The sequence below is a fragment of the Rousettus aegyptiacus genome, unplaced genomic scaffold (genome assembly GCF_014176215.1).
Source record: "Rousettus aegyptiacus isolate mRouAeg1 unplaced genomic scaffold, mRouAeg1.p scaffold_m13_p_8, whole genome shotgun sequence".
Lineage (NCBI taxonomy): Eukaryota > Metazoa > Chordata > Mammalia > Chiroptera > Pteropodidae > Rousettus > Rousettus aegyptiacus.
This window is the reverse complement of record NW_023416311.1, coordinates 9,295,085-9,319,288: the sequence shown is the minus strand read 5'-3', so window position 1 is coordinate 9,319,288 and position 24,204 is coordinate 9,295,085. Positions and strand designations below refer to the sequence as shown.

The window sequence follows — 24,204 nt, the reverse complement described above, 5'->3', positions numbered from 1 at the left end:
CCAGCTGGCCAGGAAGGAAGGCCTGCTGAGATTCAGGCCCTTATTTCTATGCAAGGACATAGCAAAGGCCCGAGCTGGCTCTACCCAGTGCTCCGTCAACCTGCGGGTGAGTATCTGACTCAAGGCTTCCGAACAGGGCTGTGAGCAATTATAGATGGTCTGAGGCTACACAGGAGCATCATTCTGTTTTTGTTTTGTTTTGTTTGGGCTGGAACCAACTGTGACTGGGTCACTGGCCCTGCTCTGCACACCTGAAGCCCTTTTTTCACATCCCTTTCTTAGAGAAGTGTGAGACGCCCTGAACCACATTGCAGGCATTTGTTATTCTGAGCACTGATCATCCTTTCTCCCTCGACTGATAACAGTGAATGTCCACTGGGAGCCAGCCTTTCTCTCTTCCAGTCAAGCCAATTGGTTTATCCGCTCCCAATTAGTTCAAGGGTAGAAACATATTTTAAACTGGTCCAATCAGACTGACTCTCAGTATCTGTGGAGAAAGCAACAAGTTTCTCTAAGACTTGAACCCGAAAGGATGTTCGGCCAGAATTCCTGGCAGTCGTTCCACTGCCATCCACATCCTGAGAAGGAAACGATCGGGGCCGCAGACAAAGCTGAAAGATGGGAGAGTTAGCAAGTCCTGACAGCCTCGCGGAGCACCTAGTTCAAGCCATGCCCAAAGGCCCTTGTTGTCATTGCAAGTCCGGATTAATTATCTCCTTTTACTTAAGTCAATTTGAAATTGCTTTTTTGTCGCTGGCAATCAAAGATTCCTGATGCCGTTCTGGCTGGGGGTGGGGGCGGGGGGAGAATAATATGATTTGTTCCTCACTGATCTGCCAAACTTATATCGGAAAAATTCAAACTACAGAGTGGGGTGTTTCCCTTCACCATCTTTTCCTTTTCTCATCCGTGCTTTCCCCCTGGGGCAGCTGCCTCACTCTCTAATAAGTCTCCCTTCCCTGTGTGAGCTCTTTATCCTTCCTTTTTTATTGTTGTTTTGCTTTAATATGCCACTGAGATTGGTTTCCTCTCAGAGAGTCTGACAGCCACAGCCACCATGACCCAGACGAAAGACATGACAAGTTGCCACTGATACTAATCGCTTGTCATTAAGCTGTTCCAGCGAGGAGAAAAAGCAAACAGGTCCTGTTCATTAAGTTTTCGTCTCTGACTGTCACACACAGAGGGGCTGCTGCTGAACTGAAGGAGGCAGCTTTATTTTTGGAAAAAGGATCATCTCTGGCATTCCCATAACACTTGCGAGGGGCAGGCCCCGGTGGTAAACATTATAGTAGAAATGTCCCCTTCGAAATGCCCCACTGTTCTCAAAACAGTGTCTACCATCAGCTCTGAGAGCTGAGCCTGCGGGGAAATTGCTTCTCCCGCTGGGAGTCTGTATATTCACGTTATAAAAGGCCCAGACGGTCGTGCCAAATAGACGGAGGGTTCGAGCCTTGGCTCTTCTTCTTACTAATGTCAGGTTCTTGGGCGAAACCCTTAATATCTTCGAGACACCATTTTCTCATTTTTAGTCCCTACTTTAAGAAGGCTGTTATGATTGCGATAATGAATGGATCGCTCTCAGCACACACCGAGAGCTTGATTAACAGGAACTGGGATTATTTTGGTTATTGTCACCGTGATAGGATCAACCGCAACGACGACAACAAAATCCAAAACGCTACACAGCCCACCAGCATGGCAGCAATGCAAACACACACAGGTCCCCTGTGGCCCTTTCCCACATGTTTCCCTAATGCCTTAATGGCATCACCGCTCCAAAGGAGCGCTCACGGTGTGCCAGGCACGAGTCGACAGCCCAGGGTTAAAACGGAAGTCCCAGGATGACCCCCTCAGCCAAGCGGAGTTTAAGTGCATTTAACCCTCACATTGACCCTTCAAGAAAGCGTTTCTGTCCCCCCTCTACAGCTGAGGAAGCTGAGGCTTGCGGGGAGGTGCTTCTTTACTTTGATGAGGAAGGGAGGAAGCACTGGAGGACCTGGCTCCAGTGGGGACTGGATTCAGCGGGTGTGGGCTGGCACACCACTAACAAGCTCACAGGTGGCACCCTTGGTCCAGGGACCAAGCTTTGAGGAGCAACGTGGCAGAGGCTCAGTCACGCTCACGGCCACGCAGCATTTGGCAGAGAGCAGAGGTTCAGACCTAGGGGGTCCGACCCCACAGCGGCTTTCAGCCACCACACCAGGGGCCTCTGTCTTCCGGGGAAGGTTGCGGAGTGACGCAAGACGGTTTCCTCACCTCTCTGTGTTGCCGTCGGGACTCCCGGCTGCGGTGGCCACGTGTCACCGCCTGGCAGTCCTGTTGTCTTATCTGACAAAGCGCTTTTGTGAGAGGCTGTGATTCAGAACGCACCGCACCGTGTAGAAGGGAAGGAAGAGGGGCTGCCCCGGGGTGAACCGCCCCATTCCTGGGAGAGAGAGACGAGCCACCCAGGAAGCAGGCGGTTCAGGAGGTAGCTGCCATTCAGGGGCCCTGCCTGAATGACGGGGAGAAAAGACTCCCCTGGGAGCACAGCACCCTCTCTCCTGTGTGCTGGCCCTGCTGCTCTCTAACTCGGGGCGGGGGAGGTCACTGATGTTTAAAGATGTTTTCATCTTTAAAATGGACCTCGTGGGACACTGGTTACCTGGAGGGCACCAGGGCACCGGAGACCTGAGGATGCACAGGAGATCCATGCCGGCTCTCCACGACGAGCTCTGCGGCCTCCTCCCACCCACCTTCACCCCCAGATGCTCCTGGTACACGCTGTCCAGACCTCCATGGTGGGTCTCGTCACCAGGTTATTTTAAGGGTCTATTTAAACATCTGTATCCATGTGACTAGATTAATGATCATTCATCTCTACAGCAAGAGCACCCAGCCCAGCTCCTGGAACCTGGTGGAGCTCAGAACACATTAGCTGAAGGCATAAGTAAGCAAAGGAACGAATGAATGAACGAATAGATGAAGTGGGCTGCGGGCATGACAGAGGGAAGGAATGAATGAGTATTCGGTGAGAGTGGCTGACTCAGGGGCGCTTCCACGGAGGTAGGGAGGCGGGAGTCACGTGAGCGAGTGCTGCGTGAGTGGGGGTGTGGGGCGAAGGCGCTGGGGGGCAAATCCGAGCGTCTGAAGCACAGGAGTCTTCATCTGAAGGCTGGAAACATATGCACAATTTTAGGGGGACCGGGCTGGCATTCTATGTCCCCAGAACTCTTCTTCTTGTTCATCAGAAATTAGGAACCAAAAAGATTCAGACAAAATTGCACCCCTCTCTATCCAAAGCCAGTGACCGAGCAGACACCATCGGGAACCTGCGTCCGGGCCGGGTCGGTGCTGACATGAGCACGGGATGCGCTGTTTCCCTTTCGCAGTCTCTGTCCCACCCCCGAGCCCCCTGCTCCGCCCTCCCGCCAGACACGAAGGACGGCGTCGAGTGTGACTCCATCTCCATGGCATGCCCAAGACAGGCAAATCCAGGGACGGAGAGCAGGTCAGTGGTGGCGGGGTCTGGGGATGAGAAGGGAATGGGGATCGACCGCAAATGGAGGTGGGGTTTCTGTCTGGGGTGATGAAAAGATTCTGGAACTAGAGAGTTGGTTGCGTAATGATATGAATGTGCTTAGTGCCCCATGATCGCAGTGGTAAGTCTTGTGTGTATTTAATCACAACTTAAAAAAAGACAAAGAAAGACTAAATAAGGCAAGTGGGGCCTCTAGCTGAGGCTGGATGCTTCCCCTAGGTTCCTTCGGTCTTGTAGCCCCCTTGGTGTGAGGGGGACCCTGAGGGAGCCCCTGGAGGCCTGTGGGAGAGCACCCCCATCCACGTCTTCCTGCTCCTCCCGGGGATCTGAAGTCCCGATCGGCCCTGCAGCCCCTGGCCTCACAGAACCTGCAGCTTGCGTGGCCGTGACGGCAGCCTTCTCTAGACAGGGCCCCCGGGCAGGCACAGCACAGCTGCTGTACACGCTCGGGCAGGCAGGACAGACTGCCTTGCCGGGAGCACAGGCCGGCGGAGTGGCGGGCGGACGGGGGGCCCGTGCGGCAGAAGGCGCACGCGTTTGGGATGAGCCATATCTGTGTTCACACCTCCGTCCTGCCACGTACCAGCTCTGCGGCCCTGGGAAACTGACTCAGCGTCGTCGAGCCTCCGTTTCCTCCAGTGTGAGGTGGAAAAGGCAATCACCGCCCACCTCGTGGATGAGATGAGGTCATGCGCACAATCCTGTCGGCGCCGAGCCTGACCCACGGCGGCTACTACCTACTGACTATGTATCACAGGCCGGTCACTTTCCCCACGTGACCTCATTTAATCATCGGCACCGCCCCGTGCAGTAGGCAGTGTTAACAGCAGAGTGAATTCATGTGAACCGTGTTGGATTACAAAGCCCTAGCTCACCACTGGCCAGTGCGCTCGCGGGAGTCTCTTCATCAGTCCTAACTGGCTGGCTCCCTCTCCTTGACCCAGCGCTGGCTCCTGTTTGCATCGGAGCCTTCCCTAAAGATCACCCCTTCCCCAGCACTGCGGGGGGCACGGCCAGCTTCTCCGTCCGGAAGCAATGCCTCCTCCACAGCAGAAGTACGAACGTCAAGAGGTTTAGCAGGCTCATCTGCCCCGCTCTATCTGGGCATACTATTCTGCTTGCCAGCCGCTTCCCCCGTGAAGCTAAGAGGATGGAGCTCCCTAAAACGTATGTAAACCAAGGCATCTTGGGAGCGTCAGATTCTCGTAGCCCTGGAGACGAGCAGATCAAATATGGACCACCACCGGCCCCCTTAACAGCAACACTAAATTCTCATGTGTGCACGTGTGTGGGCGCCCGCACACGTGCACGCACACTCGCTCGCTCAGGCACATTGAAAAGCTAACACGTTTGTTCTCTCCGGCAAGTGTTAGGCCGAGACCTGTGTGAAGCTCAGAAAGCTGAACTGTTGTGATCAGGGTTCACCATCACAATTAAACTCTGAGCACAAAAGGAATTAGGAATCAAAACAAGGGTGGGAAGGGAGAGATTTTAATGGAAAAATTGATGGTTTGACTGTTTTTCTAAGAAGTGACACAAAAGGGAAAACTGAACCTTGGCCCCTGGAAAGGGTTCCAGGTGACTATTTAAAGGGGAAAGACGCAGTTGACGATGGCCCTGCTCAGCCCCAGGGCCTCCCATCTGCAGCCACACTTAGTGCAGGCTTCGGGCAGGGGCCTGAGTCAGCTGACAGTTGCTTGGCTGCCAGTTCCTCAGGCTCAGGTAGGCCTGTCTTCTCCCGTGGAGACGAACCCAGAAGCGACTCCTGAAGGCTTTGGAGGCAGGAAGCGCCTGGACACACCCCCTGGCCTCGCCTCCCAGCCCCCAACGATACCCCTCCCCCTCAGAGAGTTCATATTCCTTTCAACCCTCCTGGAAACCACCAGCAATTGGTGGATGGTTCTCTTTCTTCCCATTTTATAGAGAAATCTGAGGCAGGAGGGTGGGGAGGAGGCCAGCCCAAGGCTAGGTCCACGGAGGCTCTGCCATTGAACGTGGTCACAAAGCACTTATCACCCTTATAGTCCATACGATTCACATGATTTACTTATTAGTGTGCTGTTTCTTGTCTGATTGTCCCTAATAAAAGATAAGGGGTATTTTGTTTGTTTGATCTTTGATGTGTTCCAAATGTTCATAACAGAGCCTGCCCTGTAGTGAAACTGAGTACATATATTTGTGGGACTGAACTGAAGAGATTCAAATGGCTGTTAGAAGGAAGGGAGAAAGTCAAGCAAGAAGAACGTGAGGGAAGGAGGGAGAAAGGAAGACAGAGAGGGAGGGAGGGAAGGAAAGAGGAAGAAAGGAAAAAAGGCAAGGAAGGAGGGAAAATGGAGACACAGAAAAGGAATGAAAAAAAAAGAGATATGGAGCTAAAGTTTTCTGTGGTTTATGAGAAGAATCTGTTGGAAAAATTTTAAGCAGAGATGTGACATTATCAGATTTTTGTCCTCTGAAGGGAGCACTCTGGCTCAAGCACAGACAGCTTGGAGGAGGGAAAGCACAGAGGCTGGAGTGACAGGTCATGCACAAGGCCACAGAAGCAAACTCAGAAAAGGAGGAAAGGTCTGAACTTGGATAGCAGCGATTGGAGATAAAGAGGAGGAGGAAGGTCCCAGAGGTGCTTAGGAGAGCGATTCTGTTGGCTTTGGCCACCGACTGATGGCCCTGGTGGGAGTTTGGGGATTGGGGGGTGTGGAGGAAAGGGGGGACTTGAGGATAACGGCCAGGTGAATGTGGTACCACTTACAAAGGCAGAGAACAGGTGGAGTTGCTTTCTTCCTCACGCTTGTATCCCTGGCACGTAGCACCGTACCTGACACGAAGCAGTGGCTCAGTAAATGTTTGTTGAATGAATGAGTGACCACTGGGGTAGCCGGCAGGTACAGGCAGGAGAAGGGAAAACACATACAGAATGCAGCTTTGGACCAGCCACTTGTGGGACTTCCATGGAGCGGAGCCCAGCAAGCAGCTGGGGTGTGCGTGCGTGCGTGTGTGTGTGTGTGTGTACACACACACACACACGTACAGGTCTAAAGATTAGGAAACAGGTTAGGGCTGGAGTTCAGATTTAGGAGCTGTCCATCTGCAGGGGGCCGCTGACAGCTGTGGGCGACACCTCCTGCCACGCGGACTGGGCACAGCCTTGAACGCTTCAGAACATTAGAGAGGGCGGGGCAGCTGAGGGGCGGCACGTGAGAGGAGACACGCGGAGGGGAGGGTACGAGCAGAAAGCAGGGGGCGTCTGAAGTCTCCGCAGCGCTGGGAGTCAAGAGCTCAGCGACACACAGGGAGGGACAGGGTGTCCGAAGTGTCCAGGAGGACAAAGGCTGAAAGGGATAACTGCACGGGGCAGTGAGAGGGGCGATGGGAGCTTTTGCGTGTGCGTAGGTGCGGGGGGGGGGGGGAGGAGGGAGGGCACAGAAGCCAGATCGCGGTGACCCACAGGAGTGAAGGAGACACAAGAAGTGAGGCGGATGGTGGAGGAGGCTCTGACACTTTCTAGACCGTGCTACTTTTCAGACCAGACTGTGCTACTTTTCAGACGCAAAAAGGTATTTTGCGGCAGAGAGAGGAATCCCTCTGATGCTGGGGTGGAACTGGGGGCGGCTGGCCCCTCCCCTGCCATCTGGCTTCCCATTCACCAGGTCAGCGACACCTTTCCTCCTGCACTGGACAAAGACATGGACGCAAGAAAACGCAGGAAGCCTTAAAGTAAGTCCCTACGTGCTAAAGGACGATGAAGTGAACGCTTTTCCTTTCATTTAATTCAAAAAGGCATAATTGCCAAACACGTTCCACGTGGGAGAACGGGGTTCCTTAGCTCTTCACTCCGGACCTCCCTCTCTCTTCGCAGAGAAGATATAAAGCCTAACTGTGCTCTGCTCCCAGGAAGGTAAATGAAGTAAAGTCTTAACGTGGTCAGCCCACTGAGACAGCCTCGCAGACGCCTCGTGGAGCAGAGACGGCTGTTCTGCCCAGCGCGCCCAGCCCGCGTTACCTTTCTGTGGCCGTCTCTGTGCGGGGCGCCGGCCCCGTCTCATTTGAACAGGACAGAGAGGAGAGAACGGCGAGGGGTCACTGAACACTCGGCTCGTTAGCGGCCTGCACGAGCGCCTCTTTTTCTAAATCTCCCAAGAAATGGTCATTAGACAATCCTGGCATAAAACCTCAACTCCCTTCATTTTTTTTTTTTTTTAAATTCCTTGCCAAGCAAAACTTTCGGGCCACAGATTAGAAAAGCAGAGGTGCCACAGGTACAAAGAAAGAAAAAAAAAAAGGAAGAAGAAAGAAGAAGGAAGACGCTGGGATTTTAATGAGCCTTTTGCCTCGGAATGACCCATCTGCCCAACAGTCAAATCCTCTCCACACTCAGATGAAATGCACCAACGAAGCGGGCCGGGCTGGAGGACGAGGCCTGGGATTCCCTCTCAGTCGAAGTCCTGCTTTCCCCAGGCCGTGTCACGTACGTCATGCCGACAAAGTGGGCGCCCTCACCTGGGATCACGACGTACTCGTCGTGCGGGCCGTCAGGTCGCTTTTGGGGATGAGTTTGGGGTCATCCCGGTGGGCGCTCCATAAATCCTTGCGACCAACAGGAGAGGGTTTCGCCACTCTGGCGCTGACCAGTGTCAAACGGCTCACAGGGCAAATGCCACAAGCCATAGCGTGACCTACAGGTGCCAGCAGAGCCAGGCCTGCCGCAGACTACACGCGGCCTTGTTTCCTCTCCTCCCGCTGCAGTGGCCTCTCGGCCCCTCGTGCCCACCGCAGGGCCTTTGCTCGTGCCGTCCCATCTCTCTCCCTCTCGGTCTCTTACTCATCCTTCATTTCATCGCTGGATCGTCTTTTTTTAAGGCATACTTTCTTTGACCTCCTTGAATAGGTAAATTTCCTCTCTCCCACACGCCTCCTTGTATTTTCATTGCACTTAATGTGGTTGTTAATTAACTTTTATTTACAGTAGTCCCCCTCTTTTTTAGGAAATATGTTTCAAGACCCCCAGATGCCTGACACCATAGACAGTACCGAGCCCTATACACACTATGTATCTGCCTGTATATACGTATCTATGAGAGAGTTTAACTTATCAATTAGGTAAGTAAGAGAGCAACAACAACGAAACAGAGTAACTCTAACAATATGCTGTAATAAGAGTCATATGAATGTGGTCTCTCTCTCCAAATAGCTTCCTGTCCTGTCCTCAGCCTTCTTCTCGTGATGATGTGAAACGATACAATGCCCACGTGACGAGATGAAGTGCGGCACTCGGAATGGCATGCGGCTTAAAACTGATGGATTGCTTACTCCTGGAATAGTCCATTTAACATGTTAGGACCGTGGCTGACCTCAGGTAACGAAAACCATGGAAAGCAAAACCACGGGGAAGAGTGGGGGAGACTGAGCCCCCCGCTCTTTTTGAGCGTGTGTCCCCCACTGGAACATATGCTCCCTACAGGCAGAAACTACGTGTGAGGTTCTACTCTGCTCTACTTTGTTTTCCTAACCACTATGTCCCCAGCATGCAGATGGCCCCGATCTGATTTTTGGTTTTGTTTTGGTCCACTGGGTCGTTATGAACGCAGGCAGGAGATATCTCAAGGTGTGTCAGCATGAATCAGGTCCTCAAGACACACAGACCCGAGGAGGATATTTCATTCAGATTCTCTCTCCACCTCCAACTTCAGCAAGCCAGGAAGCTTAGGAGGTTAGGTGCCCCTGGGGCAGCCTGAGCATCATGCTGACACACCTCAGCCAGGCATCCGGTGATGGTTCCTATGGTTACGTCCACGTCAGTCCTTAATGTTGCTTGTGTCATCCCTCAAAGGTTTTCTTGCTCGGGCTAGTGATCAAGAAGCAAAACTATTTTTGGTGGAATCGCCGCTCCTAGCTGCTACCAGGTGAATAGTGAGGTCTGTGCCAGGCAAGTTAAGTGCAACAGACGGACTGTTTGAATGTGGCTGACACTGAAGTGAGGAGCTTGAATGGAGTCCATCCTGCAGCGGCCTTTGTCTGCTTTTCATATTCTTGTTTTTGTTGTCTTTTGCGTGTTTTAATTTCTAAATTGCTAAGACTTCTTCTTTTACCAATAAGCAACATGATGCCCACATTTAAAGCAAACATTTATACAATCTCAGATTCTCAAGGGTTCTGTATGAGTCCTGGTTGATGAGGTGTGTGTCTTGGGAAAGACACTTCATTTCACTGATACACAGAGCCTCGGTTTCTTCATGGGAATGACGAATAGCACCAGTTTGCCAAGTTCTTAGAACTGTACAGAGGAGCAGATACCAAGTATCGCTGAACTCTGTTTTTCTTCAGTTAATTCGTTCATTCCTCCTATTATTCATCTCTGTACCAGGCTCTGTGCTGAAGGCTGCGGATCCAGGAATGAACAAAAACAGCCACGGAACCTGCACCCACAGAGCTTATGCTCTAGACGGGGGAGACGAACGTTAATCAAGCAGCCGTACAAAATATAAAATTGCTCCTGACATTTGCGTTTTAAAGGAAAAGTGTATGGTGCTTTCAGGACCCACAAGGAAGGAAACCGAATGATCAAGACGGTCAAAAATTCCACTGAGGAAGGGATGCTGGAGCCGGAGTGACCTGGGCAAACAAGAGAGGATAGAGAGCCTCTCGTGAAGAGGGTGCTTCATGTGCAAAGGTCCCCTGGCAGGAGGCAAGAGTGAGAGTGAGGGAGGGAGAGACCTGTTCTCTCCTTATAAAACATGTATTTATTCCTTTATACATAGAGAACAGGCTGTTAACTTTCTCTCACTCCTCAGTAGCCCAGGGTTCTTTTCACAGTTTCTACTTAATCTCTTTCAATAATTCCATAGATGCTCATCAGAGAAAAGGTGCTATTTACCTTATTAGCACTGCTTTGCTTCTCTGTGACCACAAAACTCTCTTAACTTCCTCCACCATGGGAATACCACTGACCTGTCACTCTGACCCTGTGTGGCTCCCTGTCTTAGGCCTGTTCTCAGCTAGGGGGACCAGGATGACCTGGCACCAGACCCTAGTTTTACTCAGGGGGAAGCTGAGTCAAGGGACCTGCCCACAAACGGTCGGCTCACAAATGGTGGGTCCAGGATTGAACTGCAAACCCAGAGCTGCCTTTGCTATGCGACAAAGCCACTGCTTGCCCCGTGAGCCACCCAAGGAGGAATGTGGTCTTGCCCTTCTAAAGACACTCCTCAGCACTGGGGTCCAGGTGCTGTGGTTTCCCTTAAGGAACCTTCTTTCTCATGCCTCCTCTTGTGAAACCCCAATTCACCCTGGAAAAACACTGCAAGCCACAGTTGTGTTCTGCTAACACTGGGAAGCCAGAGTAGCAGGAATGAAATAAACACAAACTCCGAGAGGTAGTTTCATACAGGAAAGGAGATTACTGGAATGATGCAATCACATTACCTGGCGATGGAGCCAGGACTCCCCACAACGGAGAGCAGGCATGAATGGGGACAATCTCAATCTTCGTTAAAAAATTGGACAGTTTCTCAACCAAAATAACAGCCAAGGACAAAGACGACCAAAGACAACTCTGAAAGGCTAAGTGGCTCACAGAGGTATTCCCTGGACCTCCTTGAATCTCACTTGAGGACTGTAGACCTGGGCAGCAGAACATCACCTGAACCTTTTCCTGGAAGATTTTAGCAACCGCAGTCTTAGGCTTCCAGAGTTTCACATGGGTCACCCTCATGAGCAACACTTGCCAAAGAAGATCCTCCCCAAAGGACAGGTTGGCTCCATTTTCATATTCATGGTGTGTGCTACTCCGGTCCTTCCTTTCGGTTATACCAGGCAGGTGGGATAGCAATGAAGTGCCTTGGAGCCTCGGTCTGCGGTCTCCAAGTTGGGGGACTTCGGGCAAGCTGCTTAACCTGTCTGTATGCAGGTTTTCTCCCCTACGAATGGAAATGAAACCCGTACCTGCTGCATAAGAGGCTATGAGGATTGAAAGCGGCAATGATATAAAGGCATTTGGCACATAAAGAACTCCCAACACATTTAGTTATGACTATAATTGACATTATATGTCATTCAATCCACCTTCGGCTACTACCACGTCCATCTTCCTTGCACACTTGACTGGCTTGCCATAGGACCATGTCTCCCAACACTGAGCAGAGCCATCTTTATTGGCAAACCAGGCTGTTAGTGCCAAAGTTATGAGTGACCACCCTTCACATGTACATATACACATACACACAACACACACACACACACACACACACACACACACAAGGTCAGCCCCACTTCTATATGTTTACTCATGGTTTCCTGGGGCCCTACTCCCACAGGCTTTAGCTAGTATAGTAGCCCATGGTGTGGTACTGGAATCTCTATTTTTAAAGCAGATTCTGAGTCACTTGGTCCTCAAATTGGCCCTAGGACAGACCCCATGGAGTGAAAGCATCTTGCCAAAATCACTATCAAGAATGCCGTGTTGTAGAATTGCTGGGTCATATGGTACATCCATTTTTAGGTTTTTGAGGAACCTCTATATTGTTTTCCATTAGAGCTGCACCAGTTTGCAGTCCGACTAACAGTGCACAAGGGTTCCCTTTTCTCCACATCCTCACCAAGACTTGTTATTTGTTGACTTTTGGAAAATAACCATCCTGACTGGTGTGAGGTGGTATCTCATCATGGTTTTGATTTGCGTTTCCCTGATGATTAGTGATGCTGGGCATCTTTTCATATTTCTGTTAACCATCTGTATGTCTTCTTTGGAGAAATGTCTTTCATGTTCCCTGACCATTTTTCAATCAGATTATCCATTTTTTTTGTTATTGTTGTATGAGTTTCTTATATATTTTGGATAAAAGGGGTTGCTATCCAAATATATATGTATTTATCCAAAGAAGATGAAATATATATATATATGTATTAATCCAAAGAAAATGAAAACACTAATTCAAAAAGATATATGCTCCCCTATGTTCGTTGTAGCATTTATAATAGGCGAGACATGAAAGCAATCAATAGATGAATGGATAAAGATGTGGTATATACATATATATACAATGGAATATTACACAGTTATAAGAAAAAAATGAAATCTTGCCATTCTTGACAACATGGATGAGTCTAGAGGGTATTATGCTAAGCGAAATAAGTCAGGCAGAGAAAGACAAATACTGTATGGTTTAATTTATATGTGGAATCTAAGAACAAAACAAACAAAACAGAAACAGACTCATAGAAACAGATACCGAAGGAATGGTTAGCAGAAGGAGGAGGTGGGGGGAAAGGGGAAAGGAAAGGGGGATATAGTCAATAATATTGTGATAAGTTTGCATGGTAACGATGATCACTACAATTAGTGGGGTGATGACACTGTAAGGTATAAAAATGTCAGATCACTATATTGTACACCTGAAACTAATATAACCAACATAAGATTGTATACCAACTACACATAAATAAAAAATAAAAATAAAGAAAAACTCGGAGGGGAAAAAAAGCATTATAGTGAGCTGGGGCAAGAGCATTTCTAATACATCATGTACTAGGTATCCGCTGCATATTCTAACTTTCACAGCAGGCTACCAGCTACTCGAGGGCAGAATAGCTTCATTAAAACACAAATAGCTTCATCTTTCCGCAAACCACAAACAGTGGGTGCTCCATAACTAGCTAAACTGCCCCAACAAAATATAAAATCCATACAAGCATGGCCTTGCTCACTGTTGTATCACCTGTGTGGGTGCACAGGAGGGTTCAACAAATAATTATTGAATGAATGAACTAATAATGAATGCAGAGAAGGTGGTATGGAAATGTACAAAAAGAAAAGAATTGATGCTAATTTACATTAACAGACAGACGTTTAACTGATGCCATACAGCACACATTTTTACAAATCATCCTTCCATAAAGCCACTGAAACACCACTGAGAGCGTCTACTCTGCTGTGGTCTGCCTCTATGCTTCCTTATAAGCATTGCTTTCCATTCAAAAATGTTTGTTTTTGAGTGTCACAAGAATGAGCAACCATCCAGACTAGAGAAATAGGCTGGATTTGCGTTTATCTGCAAGGCCCCCAAATCTGCCTCAAATGATTCACAGCCTTCTTGAAAACATCTTCTCCAACCACCTAAGAGACCAAAAAGCTAGCTTCATTTGCCTACTTCTGACCCACCCGCCAGCTCTCATCTCTGAACCCTGGGTGAAATTACCTGACATTCTGTCTCCTCCTTGTAGCTCAATTCCTCATTCCCTGCACATCCCCCAACGAGAGCTCCTAACAGGCTTGCAGGTTCCGCCTGATTCTGAAAATCAAGTTATGATACTCGGTTCTGGAATCCCTTCAATCAATTAGCAGAGCAAGCCTCTTTAGTATTTAAATATGCAACGCTATATGCAAACTTCTCACCTGGGATTCTGGATTCCAGGAGTCCCTGCCCCACTCTGCTATGCAGGATTCCTGCCATGCTAAAGCCAGGATCCTGGGGAATCTGCAGGGCATTGCTGGCGGTGTCCTTGTGGTTAGGGCTCCATTAAAGGCACATATCCCGACAATGACGACACCCTAAGGGGTCGGAGACTGTGTAGCTTCTGGGCTGGGACCCAAATAAGCTGGATTGGGTAGGGGACGACAGAGCCTAATGGTATAGAATATGAGCTTTGCATAGTGTCCTGCACACTGTAGGGGCTCAATAAATAATGATGCACATTAAGTAATCCATACACATCAGTTGAATGAATATTGAATGAAATGCATCACAGCCACTGAGTTTATAAAAACCCAGGAAAAACTTAAATAAAAAGTATGGTGTACTGTGATCACTACTATATTAAACCAACAAATAATATACTCTACATAGAAAATAATACAAAAAGGTTATACACCCAAATATATTAATAGTGATTACCGTGGGGTGGTGGCACATGAACGTCTTTATTTTTTCATCCTTCTGCTTTTTTGTATTTCTCCAATTCTCTATAATGAAACTTCATTTCCTTCATAAAGAAAAACTCAGTTGACTCTACTTTAAAAATAGCCCAGACAGGTGAGGGGAACATATTCATTAGAATCAACGAATCTATCACTTATTAATCCTATGACCTGGGCCCGACATGTAACTTTCTTGGTCTCAGTTTCCTGACTTATATACTAGGGATAATAACATCTACCATTCAAGTGAGTCGTTGTTATTGGTTCCATTTACATGAGATAATGAATATAAAATGCTCAGCACTATAGTGCCTGGTACACAGTAAACACCCAATAGATAGTAGGTAGAGAAGCACTTATTCATGTACTCATTTATTTAATGGACCTTCATGAAGCCAGGAACCACTGTCTCACTGAAGCTATAGCCTATGTGGAAGTCATTCCAAGCTTGAATCACCACATACTATGCAGATGTCAATAAAAAGCTATAATTCAATAGAAGGCCCATCTCCCAGGCTAGGAACTCATCAAATGATAGATATGTGGGCACTGGTGGAATGTGGAAGCAAAGAGCTTTCAACACTCAACAAACATCATGGAGCAACCTCAGAAATATTACGCTAAGCAAAAGAAGCCAGCCACAAAAGGATACGCACTATACAATGCCATTTGTATAACATGTCACATATGACACAAATTTTACGTGAAGTTCAAGAACAGGCAAAACTGTTCTATAGTGATCGAATTCAGAATAGTGGTCATCTTGGGACTGATGGAAATAGAGCAAAAGAGAACTTTCTGGGGCACTGGAAATCTTTTCAAGATTCATATGGTTAATTGGGCTCAACTAGAAAATTCAGAATAATCTCTCCATCTCAAAGTCCTTCACCTTAATCACATCTGAAAAGTCCTTTTGCCATGTAAAGTAACATATTCACAGATTCCAGAGATTAGGATGTGGACATCTTTGAGGAGTCATTATTCTGCCCACCACGCACAACATCACTTAGCAAAATTCCTGGCTTATAATATGGACCTAAGGATGGTTAGGTGCTATGAGGTTACTATTGTTGTTATTACATCAGACTCAAAAGAGTATGGGAAAGAAATGACAGAGCCTCTAGGGCCGGTGGACATACAAATCTGAACCCAATCGACTGTAAATCCTGACAATGCTCAGGTCTTAGTAAATTGCTCCAAAAGATGCACAAATCTAGAGCTAGTTTCTACTTGGACAAAAGTTTCTAAAAATGTACGACTTTCTCACTAAATACTATCCACTGCATAGTTGCATGCTGGCGGAACAAACGCGTCATAGTATTTCAGCATTTCCATATCAACAGCTAGAACAGATTCCTCTCCTAACCCCCTGTGCCATATCAACCAGCTGGTCTGGTCTGACTCATAAATGGCTATCGCCTGGTGGTGGGTGACGAGAGTTCTATAAACCATTTGCAAAGAACTCTTAGCAACTGGTGGGGCGGAACCAAAAATGTTCGCAAAAGTTGCCTCGACTTCATTAAAAGTTGGGCAGCTAGGAAGCCAGAAATTTGAACACAAAGCATATTGGGCTGGATATGGAATGGAGGGTCTTTGGATGGCTAGTAAACTTTCTCCTCCCAGTTTAACCTGACATTGCAATAGATTCTGACACTGCTTAACAATCCCCCCTACTGTCCTCCGCCCCTCCCCCCACACGCTCGATGAGACCACCAGCTCCATGAGAGCAAGGACCTTGCCGGGGAGTCAGTGGTCAATCTTCCATGCCTAGTTTAGTGTCTGGTACAGTCAGGACCCAATAAAAAGTTCTGAATTAAAGAATGAATGGATGGGTACAGAATCATTGACAGAAAGACGAGCAAACCAGTATCGCAAACAAGGGTGACATTTAGATGCTAAGGCAGGGTTGACAATCTCTGGCCCATGGGCCAAATCCACCACACAGCCTATTTTACATGGCCCCAAAATATAGCCACACTTATTCCTTAACATATTGTCTGTGGCTGTTTTTCTTCTTCAACAGCAGAACACGTGACTTCTTTGTTTACCAAGCCTAAAATATTTATTATTTGGCCCTTTACAGAAAACTGCTTCATAATATATAATGGTAGCTCATCAGAAAAATCTTGGGATCTTTTACATGCAGCTTCCTGGGCCCAAGATCTGAGTTTTAATGAGCTTCCCCATGTTTGAGAATCCTTGCACTAAAAGGGTAGCACAGTGATCTGATTTCACCAGGGCAAGGTTCTAAAAGTTTGGATTGAGCCAGAAACACCAAGAGGTTTGTTAACACACAGATTGACAGGCCCTGGCCCCAGAGTTTCTGATTCAGCAAGGCTCTAATGAAAATGTGTTCTTTTTGGTCATATTCCCAAAGGATGCTGATGCTGCTGATCCAGGGACCACACTTTAAGAACCACTGCACGAGGTTACCCAATACTAACCACTGTTAGCAGTAGATTCTGGGTTGAGCAGGTCCCACCTTTTGAAATTCGGGGTAAATTCTTCCTGCAACTTTGGCAATAAAGAATAGGAACTATGAATGCAGTAGGAGGCTAAGGCAGCAACCTGACAGAGAGAAAGGCACTTGGTGACTGTGGCTGAAATACTTTGAAACAGTGTGTTTCATCTCCTAAAAAGCTGATTTTCAGCTATTATCCAATTTAAACCCTGGAACAACCCTGTGGGGAGGCAATATTGTTACAAGATGATCCTCATCTCCCACTGTTCAGGAGAAAACTATGAGGCTCAAAAAGGTTAAAGATATGGTTAAGTTCCTCTCCCCTGCACGCCACCCACCTGTTCAATAACAACCTTCTCCAAGCCCTGTTCACTGCCTTCTTTCTTCCTCTCTTTATCTACCCTATCTCCCCCTCTCTTGGTTCTTTTATATTTATTTGGCCTCAAAGAGGGACAAACCTCTCCCTTCCTAAAAAATAAAGCCTATGGAGCACTGCCTCTTCTAGAAAACGATGTGATAACCCATCTTTCCTTCTCTGCTAAAAAGCGAGCAGTCCATGCTCTCCAATGGGATCACTTGTCTTCTCTTTTGCCCAAAGGACAATCACCCTCCAGTTCCATGTCCTCGCCTTGCACCCACCCACTGTTCAACACACTATCCTCTGTTCTTAGTCTTCACCCCTCCGCAGAAACTATCCTATGCCAGTGCTGTCCAATAATTTACAATGCAAGCCACATGTGTAATTTTACATTTCACAAACAGATGGAATCAATTTAACTAATGTATTTTATTCAATATATCAAAACTATTGTCACTTCAAAGTGCAATCACTATAAAAATGATTCGTGAGATGTTTACATGCTTTCTGTTTCACAGTGAACCTGAAACCCAGTATGAATTTTACATTTATAGCACAGCGCAGCTCGCTCTAGCCACATTTCCACCGCTCAGTAGCCACATGTGGATAGGAGCCATCATTCTGCACAGCACAGGTCTCCATGTTCAAGATGATCCTCTGGTAGACACATCCTATGAGCCCTTTTCAGACCTGGGCTTTGAGTCTTTTGTCTACTGACTGTCACCTCTCCATTTTCCTTGCCCACTCGCCTCCATTCTTTCAAGACACTCCTTTCTCCTTGCCCTTCTCCTACATCTCTGATCATTCCTGCTTATGGGCACCTCGTCCTTTACTCACCTCTTAAAGAGTGGGCATTCCCAAAGGTTCTGTTTTCTGTCCACTGTTTATCTCTCAGCATAGCATTTACTTGGAAATTTTATCGGTTCTTTATGGTTTTAACTATATGCTGATGGATCTCAAATCCATATGGTTAGGCCTGATCATTCCACTGGCTTCCACATCCAAATAACTGGAGATTTGTGGTACCCGACAAGCCAGCTGAACTCGACAGACTCTAAAAGTAACTTTATAAGCCATCACCCACACCTCTCAGTGAATGAGACATCGACTCCTGAGCCATCCAGAACTAGAACAGTGGTTTTCAACAGGGGTTGATTATGCCCCCTACGGGACATTTGGCAATGTGTAGAGACATATTTAGTTGTGATAGCTTTAGGGGAGAAAGAGCTAATGGAATCTAATGAGTGAAGACCAGGGATGCCGCTAAATATTTTACAACGCACAAGAAAATTCCCCACAACAAAGAATTATCAGGTAAATCTGAATCCTTATCGAACACCATATACAAAAATCAACTCGAAAATGGATTAAAGGCTTAAATGTAAGACCTGAAACTGTAAAACTCATGGAAGAAAACATGGGGAAACGCATCGCGACATTGGTCTCGGCAGTGATTTCCTGGATATGACACCAAAGCACAGGCAATGAAAACAAAAATAGACAAGTAGGACTAAATCAACTTAAAAAGCTTCTGCATAACAAAGGGAAAAAAACCCAAAAGATTAAAAAGGCAACCTCCAGAATGGGAAAAACACTTGCAATCATATATATGTAAAGGGTTAATTTCCAAAATATGTAAGAAAGTCATACAACTCAATAGCAATAAAAAAAATAAATAACCCAATTAAAAAATGGTCAAAGGACTTGAATAGACATTTCTTCAAAGAAGACATTTTCCCAAAGGCCAATAGGGATATGAAAAAGTACTTGACATCACTAAAAATCAGCAAATGAAAATCAAAATAATGAGGTAGCACCTCACATTTGTTAAGATGACTAATATAAACAAAAAAAGAGATAACAAGTGATTATGAGAATGTGGAGAAAAGGGAACTCTTGTATACTGTTGATAGTAATGTAAATTGGTACAGCCGCTATAGAAAACAGTATGGGGGTTTTGGAAAAAAATTAAAAATAGAACTACCATACAATCTAGTAATCCCACTTCTTGGAAGCTGACCAAAATTATTAAAATCGAGATCTCAAAGAGATATCCTTACTCCCATGTTCACTGCAGCATTATTCACAACAGCCAAGAAATGAAAACAACTCCAATGCCCATCAACAGATGAATGCGTAAAGAAAATGTGACATGTACACGCAATGGAAAATTCTTCAGCCTTAAAAAAAAAAAAAAGAAGAAGGAAATTCTGCCATTTGTGACAACACACATGAACCTCAAGGATACTATGCTAAATGAAATAAGCTAGACGCAGAGGGACATATACTCCCTGATACTACTTAAATGAGGAGTCTAACACAATCAGACTCAGAGAGGCAGAACAGAATGGTGGCTGCTGGGGGAGGGGCAGTGGGGAGATGCCCTCAGTGGGTACCAAGTTTCAGTTATGCAGGACATGAATGAGTCCTAGAGCTCCGCTGTGCTATGCTGTGCTTATAGTCAACAATACCACCTTGTACACTTAAAAATTTGTCAAGGCGTAGATCTTATTTGGTGTTCTTATAATGACAATAACAATAAAAATTACCCAACCCAAAATGTCAAGAGTTCCATTGCTAAGAAATATCGCTTTGAAGGCTTGCTGCTCAAAAAGTAGCCCACGGGCCAGCTTCATTAGCATCACATGAGCCTATGTATTCTTGGGCACCGCCTCAGACCTACTGAACTAGAATCTATGAAGTGGGGCCCAGAATTAGTGTTTTCACAAGCTCAAAGTGATTCTTATGCACATTAAAGTTTGTGAATCATTACTCCAGGTAGAGACAACTTTAAAGTCAAAGACACCCACTGAGTTCCTGTTCTGTCAAGCATCAGAATGGCTGATACAAAAAAGGAAGCTCAATTTCAAAGCTTGAGCAAGCATGACTTTGGCATTCAGGATCCAACCTCCTGGGCCTCCAGGTGAATCCTTTAACTCTCTCACTTTTTTTTCCCTACTTTTTACATTATTCTATAATAAATAAACCTGTAAAGTTCATGTGCAAAGCAACGAGTATATGATGTACAATCTGGTTCTTAGTCCTTGACCTTGGAGCTAATTTCTTCAAGTTTGAAACCGAGAAATAATGCTTGGTGTATTGCCTATTAGAAAAAATTGGAGTAAAAACCAATGCAGGAAAATCCTCATCCATTTTCAGCCTGTTACACTCAGTTTATATGTTAAAACATGAAAGGAAGTACTCTTAAAATACGGGAATAAAGATATAAGCAGGATATTAAAAAAGAGAGAGAAGCCTGGAAGATTGCTTTGGTTCACTCGGCTTCTGGAGAGTCCTAGAAAGAATTAACTTAGAGGGCAAACAAATCTGCACTCCAGTTCTTGTTTTGCCTTAACTGACTGTGTGAATTTCAAAAAAAAAAATCATTCCAGTTCAAGAAATGTTTATTAAGCATCTCTGATGAGCCAGGAACAGAGCTAGGCACTAAGGACACAGTAAACAAATCAGGCAAAGTCCTCAACCTTAGGAAGACAGAGTAGTGAACTCTCAATGGAAGAGACATTGGATGTATCAAATATGGTCCCTTCCTTTGAGAAACTCAGACTAGTGAGGAAGACAAACAGATCTTATAATTGTAGGACAATGTGGTAAATACTAAAGTTCATATGGAAGGCCGCGGAATAATATTGAAATGGAAAGTTCATTCACTCTGGGAGACAAGGGTTTTCACGAGAAGGCAAGGAGTTGTGCTGATAGATATTTGGGAGCAATGAGACTGGAGGAAAGGAGACAAGGCAGAAGCTATTCAAGGGGTCCTGTAATGAGACGATGAAGGTATAAATAAAGGACGAAACTGTAGGGACAAAGAGGAGTGATCGGTATGGAATAGGGTTAATTAAAGATGACCACACATTTCTTGCCGTCCTCCCTACTGACTGGTGGGTTCTTCTTCCTTTGACTCTAATTGGCCCCGTGACTGTGTGACCAATACAAAGTGTCTGAAATAAAGAATTTACTAGATGAACTTAATATGAATATAGAGGTGACATACGAAAGAATCAGAGAATTTGAAGATAGGTCAACAGAAAGTACTCAACCTGAAAAAGAGAGACTTAAAAATTAGCAAAGTCTAACACACATGATTAATGTCTGAAAGAGAATGGGGTAGAAAAAGTACTGAAGAATAATGATTTAAAACTCCCAAATCTGGTGAAAGACCAACTTTACAAATTCAAAAAGCTCAGAGAACCTCAAACAGAATAAATGTGAAGAAAACCATGCAAGGCACAACACTGTCAAACTGATGAAAATCAGAAGAAAAAGAAAATGTTGAGATCAGCAAGAGAAAAATGATATGTGATATACAGATTAAAATTAATACAAAGTTTTCACAGTCTTAACATTAGAAACTAAAGACAGTGGAAACATAAGACAGTGGAAAACCGTCTTTAAAGTACTGAAAGAAAATTCCTAAATTCTATGCTTGGTGAAAACACCCCTCAAAAATGAAAACAAATTAAAGACTTTTCAATTCATTGCCAGCTGACCAGCACTTCAAGAAATGTTAGAGGAAGTTCTTCAGGCTGCAGGGAAATGATACCAGAGGAATGCCTAGATACCCTCAGAAATGAACAAAGAGCATTAAAAATGGTAAATATCTGCGTAAGCATAAAAGACTTTTTCTTCTTAATTACCAAAAATGAATATGCAGAGCTTCCGGTCAAGATGGCGGAGTACGTAAATGCTGTGCTCACCTCCTCTCACAACCACATCAAAATTACAAATATACTACAGAACGACCACCATTGGGAGTCACCTGAGGTCTAGCTGAAAAGAAGCCCTACAACTGGGGACACGCAGAGGGGGCCACCTTGAGATTGGTAGAAGGGGCAGAGATGCAAAACAGGCCGGTCCCTTGCCCCTGTGTGGTGGTTGAGAATCAGGAAAAATAGCTTGGCTGCAGAGGTCCCTCTGGAAGAACAAGGGGTCCCGGCCTCACACTGAGACCTCCGGCCCAGGGTTCCAGTGCCGGGAATGGAAGTCCCATAACCTCTGGCTGTGAAAACCAGTAGAGATATGGCTGAGTGAGACTGAGGGCTGTGGGAGTCACCCTCGTAAGGGGCTGGCACGGACTTACCGCTGATGAGCTCACTCCCTCCGAGGTCCCGTGCTGGGGCGCCGGCCAGGGACATATGGGGAGGAATTGAGTTGTCCAGCTTCAGGGCTATGGCGGGAGGGGCAGCCTTCTTCTCCCAGACAGAAGTGCTGGCAGAGGCCACTGTTCTTTGTTGAGCCCTCCCCCACCCGGCTTGCAGACCCAGGTGGCCGCCATGTCTGCTCCATCAAGGCAGCTGACTGTTTGCTCCGCCCAGGTGAGATGCTGAGACCCCGCCCCTCCCAACTAGCAGGCCCACCCAAGCGGCTTCCAGTGGATCTTCCATGTAAACGGCCTGGCTCGGCTCATACTGTGGACTTTCCTAAAATCTCTCAAAGTTTCACAAAAGCTAATAAGCAGTTTTCTGACTTTGGTGTGACCTGTAGCTCTTGCAAAGCAGCCCCAGCTCAGCACTAGCGGCAATCAGCCTCGGTTTGAAGCTTGGCCTCTCAAGGTACATGCAAGCCTAGCATAGGCAGCAGCCATCCGCAGATTGCCCAGGTGGCCCAGGGCAGGGCATAGGCTGCAGCTGAACTTGGCCTGCGGCAGGGCCCCTCCTGGGAGGCACCCCTGGCCTGTACCCAGTGGCCAACTTCAGTCTGAGCCGGAGCACCACCCAGGGTCACATCTGAGGATGACACACCCAAAGGGTAGACAGGGCAGGCACCAGAGCCCTGCTAAAATGAATCCTGCTCCATAGCATCAGCCCCTGCACAGCATCTCCTCCACTTGTCATGGCCAGTCCTCATAACCAATCAGCTTGAGGGTCAATTCCTCCCGCTGAGTTTTAAACAGCAACCAAGGCTCAACTACAACAGGAGGACACACTCAATCCACACAAGGGACATACCTGGAGTATCCCTGACTCAGGTGACCAAGGAAGACTGTACCAATGGGCCCCACAGCATACCTGCTACATAAGGCCATTCTACTAAGACTGGGAGACACAGCAACCCTAGCTAATACAGAAAAAAAACACAGGGAGGCAGCCATAAGGGAGAGACAGAGAAACATGTCTCACATGAAAGAACTGAACAAACCCTCAGAAAAAGAGCTAAACAAAATGGAGACAAGCAATCTACCAGAGGCAGAGTTAAAAACACTGGTTATAAGGATGTGCAACAAACTTAGGGAAAGAATGGATGAACTCAGTGAAAACTTTAACAAAAAGAGAGAAAATATAAAAGTAGAGATAGAATCATCAAAAAAAATCAGAAATGAAGAATATAATAACTGAAATGAAGACTAAATTGAAGGAATCAACAGTAGATTAGATGAAACAAAGAATCGAATCAGTAATTTAGAATATAAAGTAGCAGAAAATACCCAATGGAACAGCAAAAAGAAAAAAGAATCCAAAAAAAGGATAGTTCGAGGGGCCTTTGAAACAACATCAAACGTACCAACATTTGCATCATGGTGGCACCAGAAGAAGAAGAGAGAGAGCAAGAAATTGAAAACCTATTTCAAGAAATAATGACAGAGAAGTCCTCTAACTTGGTAAAAGAGACAGACACACAAGCCCAGGAAGCTGAGAGAGTCCCTAACAAGAGGAAGCCAAAGAGGTCCACACCAAGACAAATCATAAGTAAAATGCCAAAGGTTAAAGACAAAGAGAGATTCTTAAAAGTAGCAAGAGAAAAGCAGTTAGTTACCTACAAGGAAGCTCTCATAAGACTGTCAGCTGATTTCTCAACAGAAACTTTGCAGGCCAGAACAGATTAGCAGGAAATATTCAAAGTAATGAAAAGTAAGGATTTACAACTAAGATTATTCTACCCAGCAAAGCTATTATTTAGAATCAAAGGGCAGATAAAGTATTTTCCAGACAAGAAAA

The 24,204-nt window shown here is 46.3% G+C and overlaps 1 protein-coding gene across 10 annotated transcripts in view; it reads right to left on the bottom strand.

The window, feature by feature from the left end:
- GRIN2A (glutamate ionotropic receptor NMDA type subunit 2A) overlaps window positions 1-24,204 on the bottom strand; it is a 522,696-nt gene that overhangs the window by 153,588 nt on the left and 344,904 nt on the right. The window lies entirely within an intron of this gene.